The sequence below is a fragment of the Danio rerio genome, chromosome 16 (genome assembly GCF_049306965.1).
Source record: "Danio rerio strain Tuebingen ecotype United States chromosome 16, GRCz12tu, whole genome shotgun sequence".
NCBI classification, from domain to species: Eukaryota; Metazoa; Chordata; class Actinopteri; order Cypriniformes; family Danionidae; genus Danio; species Danio rerio.
In genome coordinates, this window is record NC_133191.1 from 39497959 (window position 1) to 39519330 (window position 21372).

General features: G+C 35.9%; 1 protein-coding gene across 3 annotated transcripts in view; it reads left to right on the plus strand.

The window, feature by feature from the left end:
* The window catches only part of LOC141375033 (uncharacterized), a 34192-nt gene that overhangs the window by 6142 nt on the left and 6678 nt on the right, over positions 1–21372 (plus strand). For 2 of the 3 annotated variants that reach the window (XR_012392265.1, XM_073926288.1), the window contains exon 6: positions 116–263. The gene's annotated coding sequence lies outside the window, so the exon portion shown is untranslated. Of the gene's footprint in view, positions 1–115; positions 2830–21372 lie in introns of those variants that run through there. The other variant, XR_012392264.1, reaches the window with a different exon arrangement.

Below are 21372 nucleotides of genomic sequence, written 5' to 3' on the forward strand. Positions count from 1 at the left end.
AAATCCTATTTTTTCCTATTTAATTTTATTTAATTCAGAAGAAAATTAACTTGTTTGAATTTATTTTTTATATAGTTTTATATTTGTCTTTATTTCTTTACTCATTTGTTAATAGAAGATTCCAAAGCTTTCTGCCTTGAGGAGCTGTTTGCTGTGGAGGACATGGCAATTGAAGCAAGAATGCAGACCAGCGTCAGCAGCACTACAGAGGAGATATAGAGATAATAAATAAGTACAGACTGCTTCCGTCTACACTGTCCTCAGTAAGTCCAGTAACCTGGTGGTGGGACATAAATGACACTCTGCCAATGCTTTCAGAATTGGCATCAAGGTATCTTTGCATGCAAGCATCATCCACAACCTCAGAGCGTACATTTTCCACTGCTGGGGACATTATCAGCCAGGAGCGGGCTTGTCTGTCTCCTGAAAAAGCAGACATGCTCGTTTTTCTGAAGAAAACTGTTGAGTAATTTCAGTTGATCCTAAAAGATTAGTTTACCAAAAAATGAAAATTCTGTCATTAATTACCCTAATGTTGTTCCAAACCCATAAGATCTTTGTTTATCTTCAGAACACAAATAAAGATAATTTGGACTTAATCCAAGAGCTTTCTGATCCTCCCATAGATTTACTGGATAAGCATTTATCAATGCCCAGAAAGGAACCAAAAACATAATGTGGCGAGTAGGGTTGGGCATCGTTTGGGTTTTTTCGATACCGGTGCCTAATCGATACTTTTAAAACGATACCGGTGCCAAAACGGTGCCTGAATCGATACTTTTTAGCCCCAAAATGATAGTGGATGACTCTACAAAATAATTTTATTTGACAAAATATTTTTAAAAATAATTTTAACAGAACAATATGATTACAGTTTAAAGTAAACATAAATTCATACTGTATTACATTAATACATTTCCTTTGATCATTTGTTGGTGAGCATGAATTTAAGATTTGCATTATGAAATTACATTAGCTTACTATTAACCTGTGGGGGCGGGCAGGGGCCACGTACTTTTAGGAGCACATTTTAACATATATATCACAAAATACTTAACATTATTCATAGTCATTTTTGTTCATGCATCACTCTGCAGTCTTCATAAACAAGATAATTAAATAACTTAAACTCAAAATAATCTTCCTTGTTTATTTATTTGACAAGTAACGTTATACGGGTGTTGGAGAACACATTTCTAGCATTCAAGTACATCAAGGCACATTGCTGCACCTGTAAACTTTAACAGGCCTACAGCTGAAGTCGATTTATTTTGCCCTCCCATTCATTTACAATAATGTTTCTGAAAGTGTTTACACTGTTTCCTAAAAAATAATTATTCTGGAGTAATAATAAGTGCTATTTTTTATTGTTTATTTCGTGCATTAATAATGACCTAAACACATTGAATGACAGTAAAAAGTAGCAATTTTACTCAATAAATGCGTTAAAAATATCAACTGATTTATATATAGTCATTCAAATGAACTTAAAACGATAAAAAACTGCAACAAACATTTATTTAGGCCCGAACTACAAAACCAAATGTAAAACAATTTTAGTATCAGTTTTGCTTAAGTTGCACGCTAGTGTTGCAGGAGAGGGGAGTGGTCGATTTAAGACTAGCTATTTACGGGAGTTGTAGTCCATAGCGAAGTGTATTGTGGGTAGTGTAGTTCGACACGCATGCTGGATGATGTGAGCTCGCTGTGTGCTGTGCTGTGCTGCTGAAACTGAGGAAGAAAGTTTTACTCGGCTTTGTTTTACAGTAGGTGAGAGTTCAAAGTGACTATTACCGCCGCGTCATATACCGCCGCCGTTTGAAATAGGAGCCGCTTTGTTTTTTGTGTATGACCGCAGTTTGTGAATGAGCCGCCAGGGGGCGCAAAGGGACGGGATGCGAACCGACAGAAATAGCCCATACAGCAGCCTTAAATATGCTATTGTGCTTGTAAATGAGATTAAACAATAAGTCAAAGCATTATAATTCCTTTATTAATCATTTAAAATTTGTTAACACGATTTATTGTTATTCTAAACTTTTAAGTGCAAAGAGGATTTGTTTTGAAAAATAGAATTGAAGAAGTTAAAGACAACTAATATGAAAGCACAAACATTCAGTACAAATATTCTAAGTATGCCTAAATTAAAAAATTAAAGCAGTCTTTTAGCCTAAATGTAAAGAGATTTTCAGTGTTTGCTATTTTGGTAGGACTAACACAAGACCTTTTCATTTATGTTTTAATTTACCTTTTTATTTACATTTTCGTTGTTGATTATATTTTACTATTTAATTTTATGTCACAATTATTGTACATAATAATAAACGAATAGTGAAAAATAATAAAAAATAGGCCTTATGTATTTAAGGACATGTGGTGAAACACTAAGAAAGGTCAGGCGCATGGTCTAAAGAGCTTAAGTTGAACACTGCTTCATAAAATAATTTTGCCGCAGGACATATCTCGCAGGTTTATTTTTAATAGTTTTCAGTTATTTTTTTGTTTCAAAACAACAATGTTCTCTTTAAAGTTCTCTTTAAAGTATAACTGTTGTTTTGTTTTTTTACTTAATGGCCCAGTATGTTTTGTATTTTAATTTCAATTTCAGTCACCTTGCATATGCATTTGAAATATAATGCGCGCATAACCGCGGAAAGAAAAAAAAAACTGTCAAAGGTTAGAGCTAATTCATCAAAAGGTCGCATTCTGCTTTCACTCTCCCCAAAAAATGCTCTGTTTGAACGATTTAATTAGTATCATCGTACCCACTATATAATTATTTAAACCTCCTCTGGTGTTTATTGTTTTTAGAAAATATCTAAAATCTTTAAAAAAAAAAAAAATCTTGTAAAATGAAAATTTAATTTGACTTTAACGGTTTCATTTATGTAGGCTACATAGACCTACCTAAACTGTTATAGCTTGCTTTTGCTTGTTTTATATTGGTTTATTTATTTAATGCGGTTTTATCCGATAATGTAATTCTTTAAATTATATTTTAATATGGCTCAGGCAATTTTTTCAAGATTTGACACTTGTTTTGAGTCTACAAAAGGGGACAGGTAATTTGTAAAGATTTATGTCTTTCTGTTGTCTTTAGATAATTATGCGTTATTGAAACATCAAGGGGACGCAACAAAGTCACTTATAAATTAAAATTGTATGCAACAGCCTTTAAAACGGAAACATAAGGGCGATTATAAGCAAAAAGACCTCAGCCTATAAGGTTAGATGTTTTCTTTCCCTTATTTATTTATTTATTTATTTATTTATGTGTTTGACGCATGTAACTCGTGTGCGATCGGTGTAATGATGGCAAGCCATCTTTCCCAGACTCGGGGCAAAAAAAAAAAAGTGTTATAAAAATAAAGTTGCCGCAGGACATAAACGAAGTCCTGCAAGTTTAGTTTTAATAATTTAGTTCCAGTTCTGTTCAGTTTTTTTTTTCTCAAAACGTCTGTTCTTCTTTAAAGTAAAATTTTTGTTTTTTGTTGTTGTTTTTTTTACTTGTAATGGCTCAGTATCTCAATATATATATATATATATATATATATATATATATATATATATATATATATATATATATATATAAACTTCACAGCCACAAATATAAATAACACAACTTGCGGGTGCAACCAACAAGGGTTGTGCATTTTAGTTTAACTTTTTGAGCGTTATAAGCAGTTGGGTGTTAGTTTTTATATCAAGTATGACGTACAAGTATGTACGAAACTAAACAGCGCATTCTCTCCGCCTCCTCGTTCATAACCAGCTGGACACACGCTGCTGAAGCAAGCAGGAGAGATAGCCTACTCCGTCATTCATAATCTTAGCTGATGTATCTGAGTCGAAAGAATATATTAAAGAGGAATGTTCTTTTAACAGTCCCGATACGTTTAATCTTTTTTTTTTATTACTTTTTTTCCTGTCATTTCTCTTCATCAAATTATTTTTTAAGCTGCTTGATTATGTTAAAACAGAAAGCAGAGCCCGTCAATTGAGAGCGATGCATATCATGTGTTCAGGGCCCGAGTGGGACTCCTTTTCAGCCCTGGAGTTTCAAGCCTCAGCAGGCCCGGCGCCTCCAGTTTTTATAAAGGATTGTTCACTCAAACTGAAAATTCTTTCTGTCATTAATTATTAACACTCCCGTCCTTCCAACCTTCAGAACACTCATTTAAATATTTTAAAATATATGACATAGCAATTAAATTATGAAAATGGTGGGGTTAAAGCTAGTCCTATAGTCCAGAGATCCGGTCCCCGCGTCAGGTCTGGTGCGCCCGTAAATAGCCTTTAAAACGCGCACACGGCGATGGAGGCGCACTCAACTCACAAGGGAGAAAATGGGTGACATGATAGGAGCAGCTTAATTCATTACATGTTTTGGTTAACTAATTATTTAAACACAACTTTCTTGAGCTCTAAAAGGAAAAATCACATAAGAAATTTGCTGTTAAATTAATTTTAGCAGAGACGCAACTGCCAGTCATTTATTAGTTATTCGGGAAGATGTAGCCTAATAAAAATGTTTTAATAAAAATAAATAGTTTACTGCACAGTCCCACAGTAGGCTACACTATAAATAATATTTTAATTTATTTATTAATATTATTATTAATATTATTACAATTAAGCTAAAATTGACAAAATGCAGAACCCTTTGAATGTTTGCTTTCATTTTGCTGAAAAGTGCACTTTTACAGTTGCGTAGAGAAACATCCACATGCAACTGCAGTCAAGGTATAACACATAATAAATGCATTTTGCGTTTAAAGATGATCGGCCTGCGAAGTCAAGTTTGCAGTGTTATAAATGGAATAGGTATAGTGCTTAAGTGGATTTACCGCGGATGAACCGAGAAATCTCGTGCGCTGCAGGTAGGCAGATTGATAATCTTTTAAAAGTATGTAACTTAGGCTATACTGCTATTTGCTCATGCAAAATTAAACAACATAAAATATATTGTAGATCTGTTTTAAGAGCTAAAATACAACATATCGAGTTTGTTTTGACTTAGCTCATGGCCCTAAAATGAAAATAACCTGAAAACAAGCTATTAAAAAAGGCCTAATAAATAAAATAATTAATAAATAAAATGACGGGTAGGCCTAGAAACTATGGTACATATGGTTTATGATGGTTTACAATATCACGAAAAAAGCACATTTATAATAGCCTTAGACAAATCTTTGTTTTTACATTTAAAATGATGAAAAAAAAGTTATATAGCATATAAAAATTTAACCAATTTTCACGGTAATAACTGTCAATTTTTGTATCTTTTTTAGGTATTTTTTCTGGCTACACTAATGCCTTAAAATGTAACTAAGTAATTGTTTTGAATGACATTAGATTGTCACATTTAGCTTTTCCCCAACACTGATGTTGGTTGTGAAGCGTGATGACTCGGTTAAGCTGATTTCACTATATTTATTTACCGGTTAAATGAATTGTCTGATCGTGGGTCAGCTTGCATGTGTGGGCATAATTTGACGTCTTTACCTAAAACTTTAAACATTCATAGGGCTGTTATTTGAAATAAAACGGAAATAAGGAGAATAACATGATTTAAAGCACTCGTTTGGCACTGAAGCCATCATCCGTCTGCATTAATAAGCGGTATGCATTACCATCGTTAATAAAATTCGTAATAGCGAAACTGCGTATTGTTATTACTATTAAAACGTAGCCTATATTACTGCCTTAGGTCAGTAACTTAGGCAGTAATGCAAAGTAATAATAAATGCGAATAAATAGCCTAAATGAAATAAACAAGAGACCAAAATCAGTCACCAGGGGCCTCATGTATCAACGCTGCGTACGCACAAAAACTTTGCGTACGCCAAGTTTCACGCTCAGAATCGCTCACGTTTGGATTTACTAACAATGAACTGAACGTGGGAATGTGCGCAGGTTCACGGCAGCTTTCTGGCAGGCGTACGCACATTTTTTCACTCCTAGAGGCAGTTGTGTTAAATTCTTCTCTACAAAGTGTCTGACCCTTGCAATGGCAGCTGTATGAGACGGGTTCATATAGTAGGTATGTAAGATTTCCATACCATACAGTTGACCAGCTAAACATTAAAGCACAATTTGCAGCGGTCGCCTGTTTTCCCAATGTAATCTGAGCAATCTACCGCACGCACATTGCTATAAAGACACTATCTAAAGATGAATTTGCATGCGTGAATCAGAAACATTTCCATTCAATAAATGTGCAAATAAAATATGATGCACAAACTTATTGATGATTCCTACTTGTCTTTCTCGTGATAAATAGTAGGCAAAATCTGATATGTAGCGGGGAAAAAAAGAAGAAAGAGTTCATCAGACGCTGGATTCGAGCCGAGTTTTTTTTTTTTTTTTTCAAAATATATTTATTTGCATTTGTTTTGAACACATAATACATTTAAATAAAAGAGAAAAAACACACATAAGAGAACCTTGCAGAACTTTAACCCCCCCCCCCAAATAATAATAATAAATAAATAATAATTAATTAAAAAAATAATAATAAATGAATAAAAAAACAAATAAATTTAAAAAAAAAAAAAAAAAACTCTCGCTAGTTTCCGTACACCAGCATTCACAGCCATCCAATTTACAGTTTAACCTTTTACCTTCACTGCGTATTTAGTAATTTTAGGAGATCACATTATGTAATGGAGATACACAATACGAAGAAGAAGTGAATGTTGAGTATTAGTCGTCCATCCCTGTCAAGTCCTCTTGGTTACAATAGCATAAAAATGGAGTCCAAATATTGTAAAAGTCTTTAAGTTTCCCTTTAACTGCATAAGTCAGTTTTTCCATGGCGAGGTTGTTAGTCATTTCTTTAATCCAGAGTATTGAGGAAGGACCTTGCATCTCCTTCCATTTTATAGCAATAGCCCGTTTGGCCTGAAGCAAACTAAAGTCAATTAGTTTGCGTTTACTGGCGCTCACCACAAAATTTACTGGATATATATGAAATAGACAGAGTTTGGGATCACAAGGTACATTTTCTTCAGTCAGTTTACCAATCATAACCAGAATACTCTTCCAAAATGTTTGAATCTCAGTACACTCCCACATACAATGATAAAGGGTTCCAATATCTTGTTTACATTTTAAACAGCTGTCAGGAATATTTGGGTTGAACTTATGTAATTTAACCGGGGTAATGTATGTCCGCATGAGCCATTTATATTGAAGCAATCTGCATCTAGTATTTACACTATATGTTTGCGCAAACAAACAAGAATCCATCCATTCATCTTTAGAAATATCTTCCTGAAGGTCATTTCTCCATGCGGTTAAATAGGACATTGAACTTTCTTTTGAACCCTCTAAAAGTGTATTATAAAAAAAAGACAGATTGCCTTTATCCCTTAAATGTTTCACAGTATGTTCTTCTATAGTTGACAAAGAGGGCTCTACATAAGTTTTAATTTCAGAGTGTATAAAACTTCTTATCTGTAGATATTTGAAGAAGTGCTTCTGAGGAATATCATATTCTTTCATCAGTTGTTGGAACGACATCATTGTACCATCCTTATATAAATCTTTTACTTGTTTTGCACCCTTATACATCCAATTTTTAAATCCCCCATCATTTCTCCCAGGCACAAACATTGCATTACCCCAAATTGGCGACAGACTTGAGAGTTTAATTGTTTCACCTAAAAAGTCATGAGCTTCATACCATACACAAATAGAGTTTCTAAGGAAAGGATTATTTGTATATTTTTTTAGTACTTTAACTGGAGAAGAATAAAGATACATCTGTAATGGAGTTGTTATTTCATTTTTTTCTATATCTATCCATGCTGGAGGGTCTGTTTCTATGAAGTAATACATAGCGGAACATAATTGAGCGATTCGAGCCGAGTTTATGCTAGAACGTGTCAATACAAGATAACATGCGTCTTACGAGGTGCGCCACTGAGACTGCTAAGAGTACTGCAACATTTTACAGATATAAACCACACTATTTCTTTTTTAAATGCACTCAGTGCGATGTTCAGACCCAACTGTGTTAACCGTACCAGCTAAACTCTCCCACTCTATTTTTTTCTTTTGTTGTTAATTCCGGAGAACAAACTTGCAAATAACACCGCTTTTCTCCGGTCTACCTCCGAAAGCAGCACCTCCAATTCACATTCTGTTCAAAGTTTCTCTTTTTGTTTGATTTTGCCATTGCTTTTTCGTTGGGTTTTTCCATTAGCATAGTCATTAGCATATTCATACGGGGGAGGAGGCAGGGAGGGGTTTTGCGCTCGTGCATGTTGCGCTCAGTTTCACGTTCATTCAGATGTACAAAAGAATATGCGTGAGATTCGGCGTACGCAGTGTTTCATACATCTGAATTTTTTTCTGCGTACGCACATTTACAGCTTTGTGCGTACGCAATGTTTTAGTAAGATTTCCACGCAAGTCTTCGTACATGAGGCCCCAGGTCTAGTGCCCCCCTATGGATTTAAAGTGCCCCCTCAGTTTTGACTTCCTGGCGCCGGGCCTGATTTTAAGCAACAGCCTTACATTTAAAACGGAAACATAAGGGCGATTATAAGCAAAAAGACCTCAAGGCTAGATGTTTTCTTTCCCTTTTTTATTTATTTGTTTATGTGTTTGGCGCATGTGTGCGATAGGAAAACTAGTGTAATTATGGCAAGCCATCTTTCCCAGACTCGGGGCAAATTCCGCCTTTCCTTTCACTCCGTCCCGAAGCCCCAGCTGGCCCTCCTGCCATCCACTGCGTAAAACATATGCTGGATAAGTTGACGGTTCATTCCGCTGTGGCGATCACAGACTAATAAAGCGACTAAACCGAAAAGAAAATGAATGAAGAATGAATGAATAAATTAATAATAATAAAATAAAAATAAGGTAATAATCTTTAAACACAAATGCCGCGTAAGCGGCCTTTTTATTTTTAGAGATGGTACATTTGAATTGCCTCTTCCCACTTCCCCCACCTCAAAATTGAAAGTTGCAAAGAGAACTATAGCTCATTTACACCTTGATGTCTTAGCCTCAATAGCAAAGAGCATAGCCCATTTACACCTCAACACAGAGCAAGTTTAGCGGAAGAATGTCAAATCAGAATCACGCAGATGAAGCACACCAGCTACTACTTTCATGAAACTATTAAATGTGTATTGTCATAAATTTGCTTATTTGCAGCAGCTTTTTTTCGCGCAACAGAATTGCGGCGTTGGGAAGCCGTCAATGAATAAAAACAGGGTCAATAGTGAAATCGGCTTTTCATTGTATCCCTATTACCTATATCAATGCATTGAAGGCCTTTTATGGTGTCATCACGATAGAATAGCCTAAGTTATATTGAAATAATTTAAAGAACAAAGTTATAAAAACTCACATTACATAAATTAACAATTAAAAATATGTTTAGGTTGTCTTTATTTAATTGCCCTCGTGATGATGGTGTGCTTTATCATTATGTGCGTTTTACTTATAACGTGATTCAAATGATGGATCTGCGACAGAGAAACTAGGGGTTTTGGGAAACATGCATCACTATATCCTTTTTTTCCCCAAACTGTGCATAGTTCAGCCGCAAGTTACTGTACGTCTTTTTTTGGGAAAGCACCCCATGTCCGCTAGTGCCACGCGCCTCTTTCTCTGGGCAAAAAGGAGTTGATTTTTAAAATATTAAATATATAGAATAATTAAATATTCATCGAAAGAGACATTTATTTCATATTTTACTATGCATTTCATCTGATCTTTATAGCTTAATTAAACACATATTGTCAAAACCCACACATAGGCCTATTGTATGAAAATGAAAAGGGCATTTTTTGTTATTATTGAGCTATTTGCTATTTTTGAAGAGCGAGGGGGGGGTTTGGGGGTTGTTGTTGCGCAAGTACTGAAGAGCGGTGTTGACGCGGTGTTGTCGCGCGCCTACTGAAGGGCGGGACCGAAGGTGTGCCGCGTCGCGGGGGCACTTTTGATCATTTTGGAAGGGCACTTTCTATCCAAGACTAAAAAGGGCATGTGCACTGCACAGGTTGAGCCCTATGTGTGCACGTGCCTGTCTCGGAGTAGCCTATTTAGTGCACTTAGGATATGCAGCTCCGTCTCAATCAGCTGCTGAGGGCACAGCCGCTTCCCCACCGGCAGCCATGTCCGCTGCCCTCTTCTAACATGTTAGAAAATACTGCAAATCAAGCTGTCGGTATCTCCCCATGGTTGAAATTGTTCGTTATTCGAAAGAAAAAGAATAAATATCAGTGCGCAAGCTTTCTAGATTTATTTTAGGCCTATATTCAGCTGTTTTAATCTTGCAATTCTGATAACTTTTAGAGATAATGTCTGTTTTTATCAACTTGTCTGTCATTTATTTCTCATTTGCTACTTATTTTATTAATTTGTTGATGTTAATGTACTACATATAGTATATGCATATCTAAAATCCTTTGGCATTCAAATTTGCTTTGAACTTGAAAGAGAGAAATAATCTGATTTTACCCGTCAGAGCACATTGCATATGCTTTTTTTTAAATAACATTTATTTAACAAATACTTTAGCACATCGAAAGTAATTAAATTATCTGTCTTTTGATTAAAACCTTTATGCAAAAAGATCAGAAAAAACACAACTAAGAGCAACAATGAATAAGTACTAAAGGCAAGTTTCAGGTCTGTAAAGTCTAAGAAGGGAAGTGTTAGTAGTTTTTTTTTTTTTTTTTTTTTTTGTACAGTTAGTGTGATATTCAGAGGCAATTGCAGATTAGGAAGTGAAGTGGAGACTAAATAGTTGAGTTTTTAGTCGTTTCTTGAAAATAGCGAGTGACTCTGCTGTTCTGATGCAGTTAGGGAGTTCATTCCACCAACTGGGCAGATTGAGCGTGAGCGTTCGCGAAAGTGATTTTTTCCCTCTTTGGGATGGAACCACGAGGCGACGTTCATTCACAGAACGCAAGTTTCTGGAGGGCACATAGATCTGCAGAAGTGAGTGCAGATAAGAAGGTGCTAGGCCAGAAGTCACTTTGTAGGCAAACATCAGAGTTTTGAATTTGATGCGAGCAGCAACTGGCAGCCAGTGCAAACGGACTAGCAGCGGAGTGACATGTGCTCGTTTAGGTTCATTGAAGACAACTCGTGCTGCTGCATTTTGGAGCAGTTGAAGAGGCTTGATAGAGTTAGCTGGAAGCCCAGCTAGTAGAGAGTTGCAGTAATCCAGCTTGGAGAGAACAAGAGCTTGAACAAGGAGTTGAGCTGCATGTTCAGATAAGAAGGGTCGGATCTTTCTGATGTTATAGAGTGCAAATCTGCACGATCGAGCAGTTCTAGAAATGTGGTCAGAGAAGTTTAGTTGGTCATCAATCGTTACTCCAAGGCTTTTCACCATTTTGGATGCAGTAATGGTTGCCCCATCCATCTGGATTGAAAAGTTATGGTGTAGAGTCGGGTTGGCAGAAACTACAAGCATTTCCGTTTTTGCGAGGTTCAGCTGAAGATGATGATCTTTCATCCAGTGTGAAATATCCAACAGGCAGGCTGAGATACGAGCTGGAACTGAGGGATCATCAGGATGAAAAGAGAGGTATAGCTGGGTATCATCAGCATAGCAGTGGTAGGAGAATCCATGTCTCTGGATGACTGGTCCTAGAGATGATGTGTAGATGGAGAAGAGAAGTGGCCCAAGAACAGAGCCTTGAGGTACCCCAGTGTTTAGATGCTGTAGATTGGACACCTCTCCTCTCCAAGACACCCTGAATGACCTGTCAGAGAGGTAAGATCTGAACCATTGTATAACAGTGCCCGCAACGCCCAGTGACTCAAGCGTAGATAGCAGGATCTGGTGGTTGACAGTGTCAAAAGCAGCTGACAAGTCCAGCAAAATGAGGACTGATGATTTAGAGTCTGCTTTAGCCAGTCTGAGATCCTCCACGACCGAGAGCAGGGCAGTCTCAGTTGAGTGGCCTTTCTTAAAGCCGGATTGCTTGTTGTCCATGAGATTGTTTTGAGTAAGAAAGTCCAGGACTTGATTGAACACTACTTTCTCCAGAATCTTGGCCATGAATGGAAGCAGGGATACTGGTCTGTAGTTTTAAAGTAGCGTATGGTCCAGGTTGGGTTTCTTTAGCAGTGGGGTTACCCTAGCCTGCTTAAATGTAGTGGGGAATAAACCAGAGTCAAGAGATGTGTTAATTATGTGAGTCAGTGTTGGTATGACTGCAGGAGAGATGGCTTGCAAGAGATGAGAGGGAATGGGATCGAGTGGACAGGTGGTTGCATGGCTAGATAGCACAAGTTTGGACACCTCAGACTCAGAGAGCTGAGAAAAAGAGGTGAGTGTGTGTGGTGTTGGTGTTGTATCTTGCGTGTTTGTTGTAGGTGCAGCAAATTGAGCACTGATTTTTGCAGTTTTGGTGCAGAAGAATGTAGCAAAGTCATCAGTAGTAAGTGTGGAGGATGCGGGTGGAGGAGGAGGATAGAGGAGGGAGGAAAATGTTTTAAAAAGTAGGCGAGGATTAGTGGCATTGTTGATTTTCAGACGGTAATACGTCTGCTTTGCAGAAGTAACCTCAGCTGAGAAAGAGGACAGAAGAGTTTGGTATGTTAAGAGATGTGCAGGATTTTTAGTTTTCCGCCAAATTCTCTCCGCAGCCCGAAGTTTTGAGCGATGCTCACGGAGAGCATCCGAGAGCCAGGGTGCAGGAGGACTGGCACGGGCTGGCCTGGATGCAAGAGGACATAATCGGTCTAGACATGATGCTAGTGTGGAGCAGAGTGTATCAGTGGCACTGTTCGAATCAAGTGCTGTGAGTTTGCGAGATGGAGGAAGAGAGTCTGAAACAATGGTGGATAGTCTATTGGGTGAGAGAGATCGTAAGTTTCTGCGAAAGGTAACCAGTGTTGGAGTGTGTGGCGGCTCAGGAGTAATGTGGATGTTGAGAGACAGAAGGAAATGATCAGATATTTGTAGTGGAGTTACTATTGTTTGATCAGTGAAGCAGTGTCGTGTGTAAATAAGGTCTAGCTGATTACCTGATTTGTGGGTAGCAGAAGTAGGTGCTCTTTTTAGGACAAAAGAGGCAAGCAAAGTCTGAAAGTCTGCAGCTTGCGGTTTGTCAACGTAAATGTTGAAGTCACCTAGCACCAACAAGGGAGTGTCAATATTAGAAAAAGATGAGAGAAGAACATCCAGTTCATCTAGGAAGTGACCTAATTTACCTGGTGGGCGGTAGATGACAACCACATTTATGTAGAAGGGGTGGATAATGGTGACTGCATGGAATTCAAAGGAGCTGATTGTTGGCAGGGACGGTATCAGAGTAAATTTCCATTCTTTGGAAATTAGTAGTCCAGTCCCACCCCCTCTCCCTGTCTGACGAGGAGTGTGGGAAAAAGAGAAATTAGCAGAAAGAGTAGCATGTGTAGCAGTGTCCTCCGGCCTCAACCAGGTCTCAGTTAGAGCCATGAGATTATAGTCAGAATATGTAGCTATGGAGGTAATAAAATCAGCCTTGTTAACAGCTGATTGACAATTCCAGAGGCCCACGGAGAGAGAGAGTTGTGAAATAGTAGATACATGTATTGAACGAAGGTTGTGAGGATTATGCCTGCAGCGTACCTCCCGTGTTTTGCGAGTGTTAGTAACAACAGGAATTAGAAAACACATAATAAAAGTGCACTGACAACAAAAAATAAGTGTAAAGTAAAACAGTAAAGTAAAGTACTCAAGTGCTTTGTCGGTGTCTTTGCTCGGTGGAGTCGCGCAGGTAGAGTCGATGGTCTTTACCCTCGTCGGTCTTCACACGAGGCGGTCTTCACACGAGGCTGCCGCGACCGCTGCCGCGGTGAACTAGTTGTTTATATAACCCCAAAGCACTAGCTGATTGAATTCAGCTGGACACGCCTCGAGAGTCAAAACAAGGGCCGAAACTGAGGCGGACGACGCGAAAGGTTATGTGCATGGTTATATGTGAGATTATATGCCAGGTTTTATGCAAAGTTTCATGTGGTTTCTTGCAAGGGTCATGCGGTTTCTTGCAAGGTTTCTTTCAAGGGTCGACCCAATAGCAGTTCATGCGATGCGGTGTTAGATGCTTGTTTCTGTCAGTTTCCATGCCATCACTCACCAATGCACTTGTAAACACATTAATCCCATTAAGTTTATTATTTTCAAATATTTCATTGAGCGTTGGTCTTGATTGATCATCTTCATCTCTTTCAGCCATTTCTGGTAATTGAGCATAATACAATTATTCTCTCTGTTGCTTTATTCATAATTTTTCATACTTCTTTAGATGTTTTTATTTATTGATCATTCATTAACTTCATGAATGCAAACCCATTATGAACTTATTTCTGAAGGCATTTCAAAATTTAGGAAATACTTCTCTTGTCACAGATGTAATAACTGTTCCTGCTTCATAATTTGCTTCTAGTATTACTCCAATCATCTACTCATCATAGTTTCTTAACAGTGCTTGTTTACAGAATAATTCTCTATCTAGTCAACACCAAAAACAGTCATCATCTCACTGTTTGGAGCAATGGTCTCCACTCAAGTCTTTTAATTGAACTAGAGCTCTGTGAAGCTGTAGATAATTCAATCATCCACATATTGTGACAGTGTCCATACTATGATCTTCTCCCTTATTATAACCCTTTATGCATTCTGGTGTATACAGTATATGCTATTCACCAAGCTACAAGTACAAACAAGTTTCTACCCTCCTCTGGTAGTTACCTAAAATAAACTCAATAGAAACCAAACCACTTGAAATATTTATCATCCAAAAGAACATATCTTTACATACAATATTAACTTCAGCTGGAAAATCTTTTCTTATTGATTTTCTTAAATCATAACCTAAACATTAAGCCTCTTTTATCTGTCTTGATTAACCATTAATTTTAACTATCAAATTAACTTCAATTAAATATTATTAGTTACTTATAATTTATTACTACTTTAAATTTAAATAGAAATGTCTAGGACAGATTGCATATTACATTATCTAGATGTTTCTATTAGTGCTCCGATTTTTACACAAACTTTTCAATAGTGTTTAATACCTATTTCAGCATTTAGTGGTTTTCTTTATGGGCAAATCTACATCTGATTTAATTTTAACCCTGACTATGCTGGCTGATTTTATCTGCATCTCAGTCCTGTAATGACAATCATTTAGTTGGAATTTGACACTTCTTTCTTTTACTAATCAATTTTGAGAGCTATATATTAATTCCTTTTTCGTCCTAATTTATGGTACTGTCTTTTGGCTAACATTTATTTCTTAAGGCATTCTCATTAAACTAGTTGTTCATACAATTTTGATGCACTTTTTTATCAGCCGACTAAAACTTACTGTATGTTTTGTAAATTTCTCTTTGCTCTGTTTAACTATTATTCCTTAATATTTTTTTTCAAATTATTTTTCACATATGTTTTCATGTGAAACAATATCTTTTTCTTAAACACTTTTCTCTTTCAATTTTTCTTATAGTAATTTAGAACTGTTACTTTTTGACCTTATCATGTCCTATGAATTCATTAAAATTGTTGTTTCAATCTTCTCTTTAACTATAAATAATTTTTCTAGATTTGAATTTTTCCAGTTTTCAATATCCAATCTTGATTTAGGTCATTCACAATAATATTATGCTTAGATATTATTGCCTTATCAAAAGCTTTTTCTTTTTCTTTAGTTAGTCTGCTGCATTGTAATTTATCATTCTATGTTTAAGGAACTTTATGATTAAACCAATTGAAACTTAAACCTAAATTATTTAACATTCATCATAATATATTATTTAACAATACACATTTAAAGTTTCATCTTAAAATTACCTTATAACACTTTTTCTTACTTAAAAATTTGCATGATAATAATTTCTCTAAAATTGACAGGAGTCTGATTTGATACAAGAATGGGTAGCTAAACTTTTGTTCTTAATTTTCCTTCTGTAATGCTTGAACGTAATTTGGACTTTAGGAACTACTTTGAGATGGACTGTCAGACTATCCCCCCTCGCAACCTGAGACAACTAGCTCCAGATTGGTGCAACAGTTTCCCCCTCTCTCTTTGGGCTGGCTTCTTTCTGTGGCTCAGCTGATATATAGTTCTGGTGGAGCGTTTTTTCTCTTTGGTCAGTTCATCAGTCTCTTGTTAGTGTCTCTTTTGAATGTCTCTGAACACATGTAGCTTTTTCAGTCCTCAGTAAATCCTGAGTATGCAGTGCCTGCATCACTGCTGTAGCATGTCACAAGTGTCAACAGCCATTTTGCTCATTGTGTTTTTCAAACACCTTTCCATTTGCCAGTGTACTCAGAGATGTCTGGTAGGTACAAGACTACAGTCCCCCAAAGTTCATCCCTATGTCCTCTTAATTAATATATATAGAATTTAGCTCATGAATTAATAAAATATATATATATATATTTTTTTTTTCCATTTTTTCAATTATCAAATAAAGACTCCTTTTGTAGTTTAACAACTTATTTTCTCTAATTATTTTTCATTCTCAATCATTTTTATCATATGTAAATATGCTTAATTTTCTATTTGTTAAATGTTCTTATAATTAATTTCTTTGGCTTCAGATTGTGCTTCACTTATTTTTCCTAATCTTATTCTAGTGTTTCCTCACTAGTTACATTACATCTTACACTATTTTAATTTCTCTAACATTTCCATACCTGTTTTAATTCAACAGTACTATATGGTGGCCTAATGTCTAATATACCTGTTCAAAATCCTTACTGCAATAGCTTCAAGTTCATAGTACTATTTTAACTCCCCATGTTTGTTTACTTTAAGCATTTTTCCTATCTGAAATGCAATTTTTAATTCTCAATTACCTTTTAAGTACATAAAATATTATTAACTATATAATTTTTGAACTCACTATTATGTTCTTTCATTTCTCCTCAGTGTCTATGCTTTACATCTGACTCACTGCTTTTACTACAAATAGCTGTTGGCTCAGATGACAGCCTGTAGCTGACTTTAAAACAGATGACAACAGTCAACTTACTCCACAACAATTTTTTATTGCACTTAAACATAATTTTATCTTTTAAAGCCAAATCTTGTTTTCTTCAAAATGTTGCTGTTTTTTCTAATTTTTATCTTATATTACTTTATAATATATATTTTTAAACATCTTCTCTTTTAATTCTATTAAACAATGTTTGGACTTCTTTTTTCTCCATTTTCCTATGCTTCTTTTCCTTTTCAAAAATTAGCATTTTTGTCTCTTAGATTTTCCTAATTCATTTTTTTAAGCTTATTTTCCTTAAACATTTGATCATTAACTCTTCAATTAATCAATATTCATTAAAGTTTTTTCTTCTAATTCTTTATTTACTCAAATTATTAACTTATCTTTTTTTTTACTGATTTAGTAAATTTATTTCCTGATCAATATAACTATTAATCTCCATATGTAATTATTTCCATGCTTCAATTTTTTTATTTCTTAATATTTATTAGTATAGCTTCTAGTTGCATTTTTATTAACACTTTTTATTTATTAAATCTTATTCTATCATGTATATTTTCTTATTTCATTTATCTTATTACATTACTTTATATTTCTATTTATTTAATACCTTATAATATATCTTTACTCTTTAGCTTCTATCTGTCCTGTGAAACTTTTGTTCTTAAAATAGACAGATTCTTACCACTCCTGAAGCAGACCTTCTTCCAGACTGTCGACATGTCAGGAATTTCAGTCCCCTCTCTGCCTATAGTTCATACTTAAAAACACTTCAAACACACAGAGATTATTCAGAAAAATGTTTAACTCGTATATTCTTGTTTTTTAGTCTGTGTCTTTCAAATGCAATATGATCTCAATTAATTTTATGAGGCTTAAACCTCCTCTGTATTACAATCTCTTCCCTCAACTGCATCACTCTCTATCTTATTGTTCATAAAATCACACAACATATGCAGTCCTTCTTTTATATTATAATATAAAACGATAATTCTTTTAAACTCACTCTTATTGCAAACATACTTCTAAACACAATCATACTTCTCACTCGTCCTAACCTCATCTCTTACACTGTGTAACCTGAACCTCACCTCTATTCTAGTCTCTCTAGATCAGGGGTCGGCAACCCGCGGCTCTAGAGCCGCATGCGGCTCTTTAGCGCTGCCCTAGTGGCTCCCTGGAACTTTTTCAAAAAATGTTTGAAAATGGAAAACGATGAGGGAGGAAAATATATTTTTTGTTTTAATATGGTTTCTATAGGAGGACAAACAATCTTAACGTTTTCCGATGCTGTAAAAGTGTGTAGAATATTTAATTTCAACATTTCTGTCAACGAAGATTTGCGTCATAGCCTGCGACACACGTTTCTATCAGCAGGGCGGGATGCCAGGCAGGTAGCTGTTGTAAACAAACCGGCGGCTGTGTGATGAGCCATGGAGTGCAAGCTGTCTTTGCCAAAGAGGTACAGCGGGGCACGCTTTCTCATTTTCCCTCCCTGAGAGAATTCTAAGAAGCCCATCCCGATCACTCACTCAACGGTGATTATTTACAAGGTGCGATCGTTGATATGCAAACCCCTAACCCCAACCGTCATTGGGGGAAAAGCAAATCGTGCTAAATTGTACGAATTAGATCGTACGAATTCATACGAATTAGCCACTAAATGAAAAAGTTACGAATTGCCGTGAGATTGTGTTGGTTGAGCACATTCCCAGGAATGACTCGAGCTGATCTTGAAATGGAAATGGCAGACTGCGTTTTATTGCACTGTTTGTTGCCCAGATAAGGGGCACGTTGTGCACGTTAATTTTGATGTTGTTTTTTGGAATCCTCAAAATAAAAAAAAAACATTAAAAAATTTAATTTTTTTTCTTTATTTCTTTATTGCATTTCTTTAATTTCTTAAAAGCAAAACATAATGCAATAATATTGTAATGAAGTTAAACTTGAACATTAAACATAATTCATTAATATTGTAATGAAGTTAAACTTGAACATTAAACATAATTCATTAATATTGTAATGAAGTTAAACTTGAACATTAAACATAATTTATTAATATTGTAATGAAGTTAAACTTGAACATTAAACATAATTCATTAATATTGTAATGATGTTAAACTTGAACATTAAACATAATTTATTAATATTGTAATGAAGTTAAACTTGATAATTAATCATAATGCATTTATATTGTAATGAAGTTAAACATGATCATTAAACAATTCATTAATATTGTAATGAAGTTAAACTTGAACATTAAACATAATTCATTAATATACTGTAATTAAGTTAAACTTGAGACGGCATTGTACAACAGAGTAGTCACGTGGCGCGTCATTCTCTACAGGATGCACTGCAGGGAAATGAACATTTAATCATGAAGGCTCAGTATGTATTTGTAGCCAACGAAGTCATTTTTATAGTAGGCTAATATAGCTAATATAAATACATACAGCATGTGTTGCCATCATTATAAGGCTTATATAAGGCTTTTAATTTTTTGCGGCTCCAGACATATTTGTTTTTGTTTTTTTTGGTCCAATATGGCTCTTTCAACATTTTGGGTTGCCGACCCCTGCTCTAGATCAAAGGTGATAGCTTCTAAGCACCCCAGCAACACAGACAAATACACAAATACTTACAATTACATAAATACACCTCACTCCTCTTGAGTGACCTGTCCGAGCAGCCTCTAACCTTAGAGCTATAACCACAGAATTCTCCACTACACTCCTCTTGAGTGACCTGTTACTTCTGCTCCCGTCTTTACTGTTCTTCAGTAAAAATAGCATTTCACAGGATTCTTGCCTTTTTTCCCCCAGCCTCCTGAATAATAATATTTATTATTATTAAAACAGAACGGGTACTCCGAGGTCTTTGCGCGCTTCTCTCTACTTTATTAATCTGCTTTAATCTCTTAACTGTCACCACACTTTAAGAACTTCCTTTTAAAACTTAAAAATGCTCTAGGCATAATCTTCATCATTAAAAAATTTCCCAAACATGAGTAACAGTTACTAGTTAACGTTTATCCTATCCGTCAAGGCCCTCTTAGGAAAACACAGATCATTTGCATGCAAATTGTTATTTTCTTCTGGTATTCAAAACCCCTTTGTTTTCCTTTTATATCTTTACTTTTACTTTTTTAGTTTTACTTGTAGTTCTTTATAGCTGGAGAAACAGTTCAAGTGACTTTTTACCGTTACAAGCAGGTCCTTGGTAGAAAAAACACAAACGTATAAGCGAAAATTGCTTACCGTTTTTAATCGTGGCCACATATTTGTGTTTTTCCTCCAAGCCTCAGCATGTCCAGTGTCACCCGTCTATCTCTTTCCAGCCGCACGTGCGGGCGCCATTTGTCGTAAATATTGACTTCTCATCAATTACAAATTATCAGACCAGAGGTTTTGAATATCAGAAAATAGACTTTATTCTCCATAATAAAGCCGAGAAAGAGCAGAGCAGACCCCAGAGCATTCTGAAGTCTCTCCTGGACACCTTCCAAAGTCTCTCCTGCTCCTTTATTTATGTTTTTGACACACCCCTATGTGTCTCTTTTTAACTTTTGACCATTTTTGAATAGGTTTTCTAGTCTAAGGGGTCCTGCTATTCTTGGCTCTCAGCCCACTAGCTCATGTCAACAGAGATGTTACAGGTCTATGTCAGCAAAGTATAGATGCAACTTATGCAAAGGAACTAAGTGTTTACATACATTGTTATGATAGGATAATAACTTGATAATATGTTACTCATTCTAACTTCTGACACATATAGCTTCATACAAGTATTTAACATAAATAATCAGTGCTTTACATATTCAGTTATTCTACACAATCAGTCACTCAGCCTTCTCCTAGTGTTGCTCCTGTGCAGGCATACTCATCTTACACAGACATATCACTGTATTTTTAACACAGGCTGGCATGTTTGCTGCAAACACTACATACATTTTGTGAAGAGAAAATTAACTGCTTTACACTTAGAAAATACTTCATACAGAGAGAATAAAATCTTCTTCACTCACAGCGCGTCACGCAAACACCGCCCACAGAACGTCCCCGAATCAAACGTCACACAACCCGCCCACTTCAGTGGGAATCAGGACAGGCAGATAAAGCACACCATAGAATTATCACGAAACGAAACCATTAAAATGAAGACAACCGAAACAAACAAATGACACGTTACTGTACAGCAGTACATGAAATGTCTATACGCACAGACCTGTGTGTGTATTTCCATTCATTACATTTTAGTCGCCGACCGACTGTTGGCATTGTGCATCGAGTGCTCTCGCCATTAACGGAGGGACCCAACACAGAGAGCGCACACATCCATAATATAAAGCCACAGAAGTTCTCGTTTATAACTCGATATGGCATGTATTTTATAACATCC